Raw genomic sequence first — 9,594 nt, forward strand, 5'->3', positions numbered from 1 at the left:
CCTTTGCTTATTTACTCAGTTGTGTCAATCAATGTTTCCACGTGTACAATTTTTTTTTAAGAAATTAATAAATGTTTTTTTTTTAAATATAATTATCTTACATTTGTGTTATGATTATATTTTTCGCGATCCGGCAACATTACGTGGTGGCTTCACGCATGCGCGCGGTAAAAGTAGGGCAAAGTGGGGGGTTTCTGGACACAGTCCGATGTATTTAAATACGATTCAACGCTTCTTCTGGACTATTCTTAATTCTATGACTCACACACATCATAATCATTATTTCCTTTCATTGGTGCATTGGGCAGTGCATTGGTACACCAATCGCAGCATATCTTGATCATTTTTGTATAATGACGGTAAGATGATCAGTCTTACGCTTCAGGTACCATGAAATATTCTGGTGTGATAACACCTTTTATTTTATTTTTTTGTTTTTTTACAATAAACGTAATAAAAAAACAGAGTTTCAAAAAAATAAAGCATAATTACATATCAATGAAATACATATTAATAGAAAAATAGTAAACAAAAAAATCCCACAAAGGCATGGTCTGTTCGTGGGTATACAAGAAAATGTTTATCAATTTTTGCTCCTATAATAAATAATGGACAGTTATAATATTTTTGTGTAACATAAGAAAGAGAAAATAAAATATTCTGTAAAAGATAATATGGTATTTTTTATAGTAATTAAAAAAGGAAATAAAAAATATTTTATATAAAAACAAAAATATTCCTTATTATTAAAGGGCAATAAAATAAATCATAGAAAAAAAGAGTTCGTATCTTTAGTTTGAATCCAGGATAGTGCGTGTTTTTTAAAAGAAGGAAAATTTTGAAAATTTCATAGCAACCATGTCGGGAATCGAACCCGAGACCTCTTGCATGGTGGGCAAACGGACTGACCGTTACACCACAAGGCCGACAACTTACTTACAAGTACTTGACATATATATTATTATGTCATAATAAAATTTATATATATAGTTGGATAATTTATATAGCGCCATTTTTGTGAAAATCACCTCAAGGGCGCTGTACAATTAATAAATATCCAAGTACGTCTTGCAGCTACAGAGCGCATGGACGGTTGGGATTCTAGTTCCTCGTTTTCAATTAAGATCAATAAAAAATTATAACAGATAGGAGCTAGATTACAGGACGTCTTGCAGCTACAGAGCGCATAGACAGTTAGAAATTTAGCCCCCATTTACACATTTTAAAAATTGACAAATAAATTTAGTGTATTAATGATACTAAAAAAAAAAAATAATAATATGAATAGTAAAAAGGAGTAAGATTACAACACGTCTTGCAGCTACTAAGCGCATAGACGATTGGAATTCTAGACCCCATTTATAAAATTTAGGTATTTTTAAGTTGGTATATGAAAGCTAGATAACCAATCATCGTGCAGCTACAAAGCGCATGGACGAGTGGAATTCTAGCAAAGTTAGAATGATATCCTCATATCGTGATTAAGACACGTTTTATATATTTAATTCTACCGCCATTTTGAAACCGTTGTATAAATACAATTTGGTTTTTGTGAGAAAAATAAAATAGAGCGAAAGGGCATCTCTATAAGCGGGTAGCGAATTATAACTTAGAGGTATATTTATGCCAATATACCTACGATATTATATAAGAGGGCATTCTGAGAATGAAGACTCCAAAACGGATCTCAGTCTCCGTTGAGATAATGCTGTAGAACTTTCCATATTTGATGTGCATGCCTGTTGCGAGGCCAACTTGTTTATCTTGTCAAAACCATCCCCCGTCTCGTTCACTCTCACCGAGTAATATACGGCCTCCATCTCACTCTAATTATAAAATATCCATTGGGATTCCTAATAAATTGGGCGAAGTATTTCCCTCACACTCGCACTCGTGGGATATTCGTATGGGCGTCCCTCTCTTACACACTTGCTGCATCGACCCTGGATGTGTTAGTAAAATAACGCCACTGTAGACCACTGCGTCGATATAAAAATACATTGATTTTTTAAAATATATTTACAATATTTTTTTATATCAGCAACTGGTGGTGCATAGAACACTTCATCGGAAGATCAATTATAACGTAAATTGATGTTTTTTTTTTACGTGGACCGTTTTAATATTCAAGTATTTCATAAAGACAATATGATAGATATGAATTATTTGACTTTGTTCCGATTAAAAAATTAGTTGAAATCATAATCTATAAATATCTCAAGTCATTAAATTTTTTTAACATCATTATCATTCCATTTCCGCACCTAATGGTGCATATGGCACTGCATTGGCACACCAATTGCAGCGTATCTTTATCATTTTTGTTACATGAAGGTCGGATGATCAGTCTTACGCTTCAGGTACCAGTCCAAGGATTATGAATTCATGATTGAATGATTCAATTTTTTTAACAAATATCCTATATTGCGAAATAATACGTTTAAAGCAATCTAAAAATATTATCTTAAAAAAATATTTAGGGGTAAATATTGTACTATTTATATTTAACGCCACACGTGCAACATGGGTAGTAAGTAAAAAGGTCAACATACCCATCATTTAAATGTTTAAATTCACGTTACAAACACTTCGGCTAAAATCTTTATTTCACTATCCTTTCTTCAACTTTGAGGTTGCGGGGACAAAATATGAATAATAATCATGGTAACAAAAATTAAAATTTTTTCATCTGCTACAAGTTTTAGATAACAGATTTCTTTGGATTATATTGTAGTCTGCCTAACTAAGTACAACCTGTTTTAAGGCAGACATTTTTTATGCAAAAGAAACAAAAACATGAGTACCTATCAGTTAATTTATCGTACATTTATACAATATTTAATCATTTTTTATTAATATCCCTACAGAGATGAGGTAGAATTTTTTCAAATTCAGGATTATGGATATTCGAGCGTTTACAGGGCTTATGACCTGTCATTGGCTGGGTTAGGTGGCCACTTTACGTTTTACAACATTCCCCATTCCGCTTATTAGCGAATATCGACACAGGTAGCATTTTGATTTTTGTATATATCTTATTAAATGAGAAACCATTTATTACATATTTTATGTATTTAAGACTCTTCCGAGTTAAATTAAGTACTAGTAATCGCCTGCAGATGATTCTGCAATTTATTTATATAAGCATATACCTACTCCCCCTCGGGAGAAATCCAGATTTGTGTATGTACAAAAATACACATACCAAAAAATAATGTTGAATATTTAATCATACTATTTATTTTATCATTAATATTTAAAGCATTAACTTTGTGGTCAAACATGTTACTAAGTGTTATTAAATCTTTGTATATAACCACCCACCGACTTTTCTATGTCTACCGTTTTCGAGACGTACCCGTCTCTTCGTCAGGACACCAATCAAAGCAACATGCAAAACCCACCATACACCTTCACTATAGCTGTTGCACAAAAGTATAAAATGCTGGATAATTTACTTCAAAAACAATATTATTTTTTAAATATGTAATTGCCTTATACCAGGGTCCGCCAGCGTTACCTGGCGGGTTTGACTTGCGCAGTGTCGAATTAACATTTGTCGTGGAAGAGTGGCGATGATCCCATTGTGCTCCCATTGGGTGTTTTACGTCATGTTAAATAATATTTGATGCCATTTTGTTTTAAAGATAATGTCGGTCAAATGTCCACTACGGCGTTGTTTAATCCGAGAGGTCTAAGTTTCGTTAATTCTCTCATTAGACGAACAAAGTAGCGTAAAAAAATTGACTACCCTGGCAACACTAACAAAATGCCCAATTTGTTTTCTTTGACAACCTGACAGATGGAAAAATAATTCACAAACTAAGGTAAAACGAACGCAAAATTAGGAAATCATACGATTTTGCCATTTAAAAACGAATGTTTGTTTTAAATTGCGCAATAATAAAAAAAAAATAGATAAAAACAATACTTTTTAAAGGTATTTCTGTTAAAAAATGTACTTAAAAGTTTTATGTAACTAAAATATAATTACTTTTAGATTGGCAGATTACGCCATTTCAAATTTAGACTCAACTTAGGTATCTGGGATCTCAATAAAGACTAAGTATTGAACAAAAATTTCCTAAAATAATTTGAAGATAATACATTCAACGTAAAAGTGATCGCGGCCAAATTTTAATTTTTTGTTTTTGAAAAAAAATACAGGCATTTTAATTCAGATACATTTTTGTGACATTTTCCTTTATTTCTACTTAAAATTATGCCTTCGGTAATACTTTAAAAAAATTGAAATACTTCAGTTGAAACCTTTTTTTATAGGATTGTAAAATCTTTTTTTGAAAAAATAATATAATTCTGGTTGTAATTTTCAATTTAAAACAATATCTTATTGACTTTTAGACTGACCTTCAGACAAGCCCTATTTGCTCGGAAGGGGCTTGTCTGAAGGCCCAAAAGCCACGAACTCTTGTTGATTTGAAGGATGCCGTTGAGCGAGAATCTCGCGCTTTACCGTGTACACATGTTGGAGAGAGTAATGGCGAACTTTGCGCAGAGGATAGAATATTGCGGGTTTGACACTTAACGGACATGTGTATCACATATGATTAATTTATTTTTAAAAAACCTTACGATATGTAAACTTCCATTCATTGTACAGATTTAGAAATAAAAAAATGCCGTATCTCATTTTACTGCGTACTATTATTTCAAAAACCATCAAGAAACTCTGGCAGATCCTGTATCTAAGATCCCGAATTTGTCACTGGGACCTGAAGGCTTTTCAAAAAAATATTGTAATAAATAAATTTGATAGGTTTCAATATTTATTTATTAGTAAGTTTTTTATTTATTTATTTAATGCAATTTTATCATAGACTAAATTTTTTTATGACTTATACTTGTTAAAAATTTCGTGTTAAGTCGGGACTCTTCGATATATAAATCAAAAATATTTATTAACATATTAAAACAATGTACAAAATAATAATAGAAAAATATAAATAAAAAAAAATATAATATAAAAATATAGATAATTAAAAGTTTAAAATTTTAATACATGTCGAAAAAGTCACTCAATTATAGAGTTACATAAAATATATAAAGTTGTTTAAGTTTAATTAAGGTAAAGACGTTACGAAGTGACTTGAAGATAGAAATAAGAATGATATATATATATATATTTTTTTTTTTAATTCAGAAAACATACAGTCATACATAATAAGTATTAAAAACAACAATTTTTTAACATAAAAAGACCAATTAAGTTTTCATAAACTATGCATAAGATATACGCATTAAATGTGACAAAAAAATAAATAAATAAGAATTTCAAGTGAGAAAAGAATAATTGTTGACATTTGCGTTGCGGAGGTAATAAATTAAAATAAATAAAAATACCGAATGTACACTCCGATCCATCCACGCACACACATGAACGCACATATAAAACATACACAAACATATACATTACATGCGGCACATATACATAGCATAAACCACTCAAGTATTGAAATTATTGTTTTTTTTTTTGTTTTACAGATTTATTTAATTCAATTTGTTGAAGAACTATATTCCCCTGTAATAAATGAATAAATAAGAGAAAATAACCTTTCTTTAAAAGTTCTTTGGCGGAAGTGAAGAAATGTAGGATTGTGATTCATACACTTTTGCGACGTGAGGTGATATTTCTGGTAGCTTTTTGTGCACATTTTTTACCTCTGTTTGCTGGCAAACATACAATATTAATATTACTAAATATACGCTCGTTTACCGTGTTACCAAGACTTAAAAAAGACGAAGATGACAGTATGTACTATCGATCATTTTAAAGGAAAAAATATAATGTATGCTGACGACATTGGATTGTTCTATAAAAATCAATCTGACGTACTAACAAACAATGGCATAAAAAAGATCTTACTATATTGATTAAATATATGTAGCTACACAAAAATATTATAACTGTCCATTATTTTTAAAAGGAGCAAAAATTCGTTAACTTTTTCTTGTATACCCACGAACAGGCCATGCCTTTGTGGGATTTTTTTGTTTACTATTTTTACTGTTAATATGTATTTCATTGCCATGTAATTATGCTTTATTTTTTTAATACTCTATTTTACCTCTTGTGTATATTGTAAAAAAACAAAAAAGTTAAAAATAAATGGACAAACACAAACATACTTACACTTAATGAAAAAAATGTAATTTTGTCCATTTTGAATTTAAGAAAAAATGAAAAAATATATACTTAGATAAATGATGAATGATTAACTGATATTGAACATGTGTATTGAAGAGACGCCCCTTCTTTATTTACATTTAAGTCGAGATTGAAATGTCACTATCTAAATATTTAAATTGTTCCTTTATCCTTCTTCTTTCCTTCCCATCCCCTCTCCTCTCTTCATAGTAAAGTGTTATTTTTTTTTATACATACATATTTTTTTTTTTTAATCTTTGCTTTTAATTTTTGTATAAAATTGTAAGATTCAATATGTCCATGTATTTATAATTTTCTCAAACTGAACGGTTTGGGTAGGTAGGAAGAAATTGCCTTAAGGCAATATGCCCGCCCTTATATGTATATTTATTGTATATGTATATAAAGTGTCAATAAATAAATAGACAGGCAATTGACATGTACAATTCATATCAATAATTTAATTAGTAATGTGGCGACATTGTCGAGTCTTTTTTTCCAAATCGAAAACTATTTATTTATTTTAAAGAAACAAATAGTCGACAATGATATAATAACTTTTTTTAAAAATACAGTTTAAAGACAGACCAGCAAAGATGCTAAATAAAAATCATACATATTATTGAATTGTGTTACAACAAAAGGATGTGTTTATGTGTATTTGTATGAGAGTAAGTGTAGATGTGTGTTTATGTGTATTAGTGTGGGAGTAAGTGTTCAGGAGTGTGCATCATTAAATAGTAAGTGGGAGCGTATCGCAGCCGGAAATAATAAGTCCTAATTTATTTTTAAATAAATTAAGGGGTATGTAAAATATATCAAAAGATGAAAAAAAACTTTATAGTTAGAGCAAGAACGATAGAGGAAAGAGGGTTGTGCATAGTTAGTGCTACAGACTGGCAGATGGAATAAATACTTATTTCTTGTCACGCGAAAGGGGACATTAAGATTAATTTTGGAGAGTAGGTTAAAAGAGTCTACTTTAATATTTAATAATTTATGTAAATAGCGTGATTCAGATACAGTGCGTCTATTTTCAACGGTAAAAAGTGCATTTTGTTTGGCAGATTGGCTGTAAGTACAAAGCGTTTTATTGTTTTTATAATCTAGGTATTTTAAAAAATTTCGTTTTATTAATTATAGAGGGCGCCCCCGACGGGAATATTTAGAGCAAGTGTGCGAAGATTTTAACTGCGCCTCATATGTCGAGCTGAAGAGGGCTGCAGAAAATAGAGACCAATGGAGGACGAGATGCAGGACTTTGCTGCAAACCAATCCCCAGGATTGAGACTACAACAACACAGTAAAATTATGATCAAACACAAACTATCAAACACAAATAATAACATATCTTTAACTTCCTTTAAAAGTGAAATTTCCAAAAATAATTCAAGTTATGATGTTGCGCCTTGAATCCGCAGCCTATATTATGCAGGTGATGTGCAGTTCTGTATGTAGGCACATAATAAATGAACACTGTATGGTCAACTATAGTTGTATTATTTATTGTAATGTGCAACTGTGTGACCAATATTCATTTACATTTCTAGTAATATTTTAAATTTTGTATGATTAGTTATTTTATGTTATGTAGAATTTTTATGTGACAACATTTACAATTACAATATTATGTGGAAGCCTCTAATTGGACTTTATGATATGTATTTAAGGTATAATTGATTCTTATAAATGTATAAATGTCTGTTGGCTTTCCAATGAAATAAAATAAAATAAAAATAAATAAAATAAAACAAACTTACATTTCAAAGGCGATTATCGTACAAGGCAACCGTCACACATTTTCGGTATGAAATTTCCTAAAAATCACTAAAAAAACACAAAAAGTCACGATTCAATAACAAAATCACTTCCACTATGTGCAAAGGGCGTATTTTATGTTCGCACCGTTTTCAATAGAACCTACGTATAACGTATCTGTCATATTCATTTAAAAAAATGCAATAATATTTTATAAACTTTTTATGTAATATTTTTATTTTTACTTTTTTAGAATTCAATAATTTTTCCCCTCTCCTCCTGCATTTATAAATAAGTGTGAAATCTGTAATAAGTCTTACTTTTTTTAATTGTTCTTTTGTACCTTGTTTTATATATAGACTGAATGATTTCATTAATAAATAAATAAATAAATCATTTGTTCGTAGTTTAACAATGTTTGATTATGTCCAAATGCTTGCAGACTGGCTGGATTTCCTCCCTAGGGAGTTGTTCGTATTTAAATTTATTTCAACAGAGAGGGAAAACATTATTGAGAAGGGAATATGAAAGTCTAGGGCTTATGACCTGTCATTGGCTGGTTTGAGTGGCCACTTTACACACTGTGTAACATTCACCATTCTGCCCATGTTTGAACTTCCACATTTCGTCAACTCTTCCATCTGTTGACCTTTGTGAATTAAAAGAGCTGAAACCTTTATCACGTGGGTGAGATTCATCCATCAAAAATTATGTCATTTTCCAACTTTTCCCCCAACAATATTAATCAATAAATGTATATTTCAGTTGGTGTTGACTGTGATGCTGCTGACCATCATCGTGTACATCTATACGGTCATAGCCTTCAACTTCTTCAGGAAGTTCTACGTCTCTGAAGAGGAAGATGTCGTGGAAAAGAAGTGCCATGGCATGCTCATGGTAAGATATTCTATAAATACAATTATTAAGATTTAAGCTAATTCAATTGCATCGAAAAATGAAACTATTTCTAAATTTTGTTTCACGAAGTTCGGCAAAAGGTCTCTGGAATACATTGGCCGTATACAATTTAATAAACTGCCTGATGACCTTAAAAAAGAAATGTCGAGTGGTAAATCTCAAAGACCAGAAATGAAGACCTATTTCTTGAATTTTTTTGATAAGATAGTTTTTAGCTCAGTTTCTGTGAATAGTCTATATATTGTGTTTTAGGTTTAAATGTTTTTCTTTTCTTTTTTTAATATTAAGTTCACAGAATGTTTAAATGTTTTTATTTTCTTTTTTAATATTAATTTCACAGAATGTTTAAATGTTTTTCTTTTCTTTTTTAATATTAAGTTCACAGATAGTTTGAATGTTTTTATTTTCTTCTTTAATATTAAGTTCACAGATTGTTTAAATGTTTTCTTTCCTTTTTTAATATTAAGTTCATAAATTGTTAAAATTTATTTAAATTTTTACTGTTTAAACGTATACTATGTATTGTTACAAGAAATGTACTATTTTTTTTATGTACCGTCCCAAATGAGTTTTCTCGTACAACTCCTGGGAATATAATATCATGATATTCATGTCTTATATGTTTTATTAATAAATAAATAATAATAAAATTTAGCGCATAATACGAGAGGTGTATCCCGAAAGTTACTTCCATTTAAGGGGTTAAAGAAAACAAGTATAATCCTTTAAATATAGCTTGATTAGAATGACAG

The sequence above is a fragment of the Micrasema longulum genome, unplaced genomic scaffold, assembly GCF_059751315.1.
Source record: "Micrasema longulum isolate JH-2025_06_02 unplaced genomic scaffold, ASM5975131v1 h1tg000348l, whole genome shotgun sequence".
NCBI lineage: Eukaryota > Metazoa > Arthropoda > Insecta > Trichoptera > Brachycentridae > Micrasema > Micrasema longulum.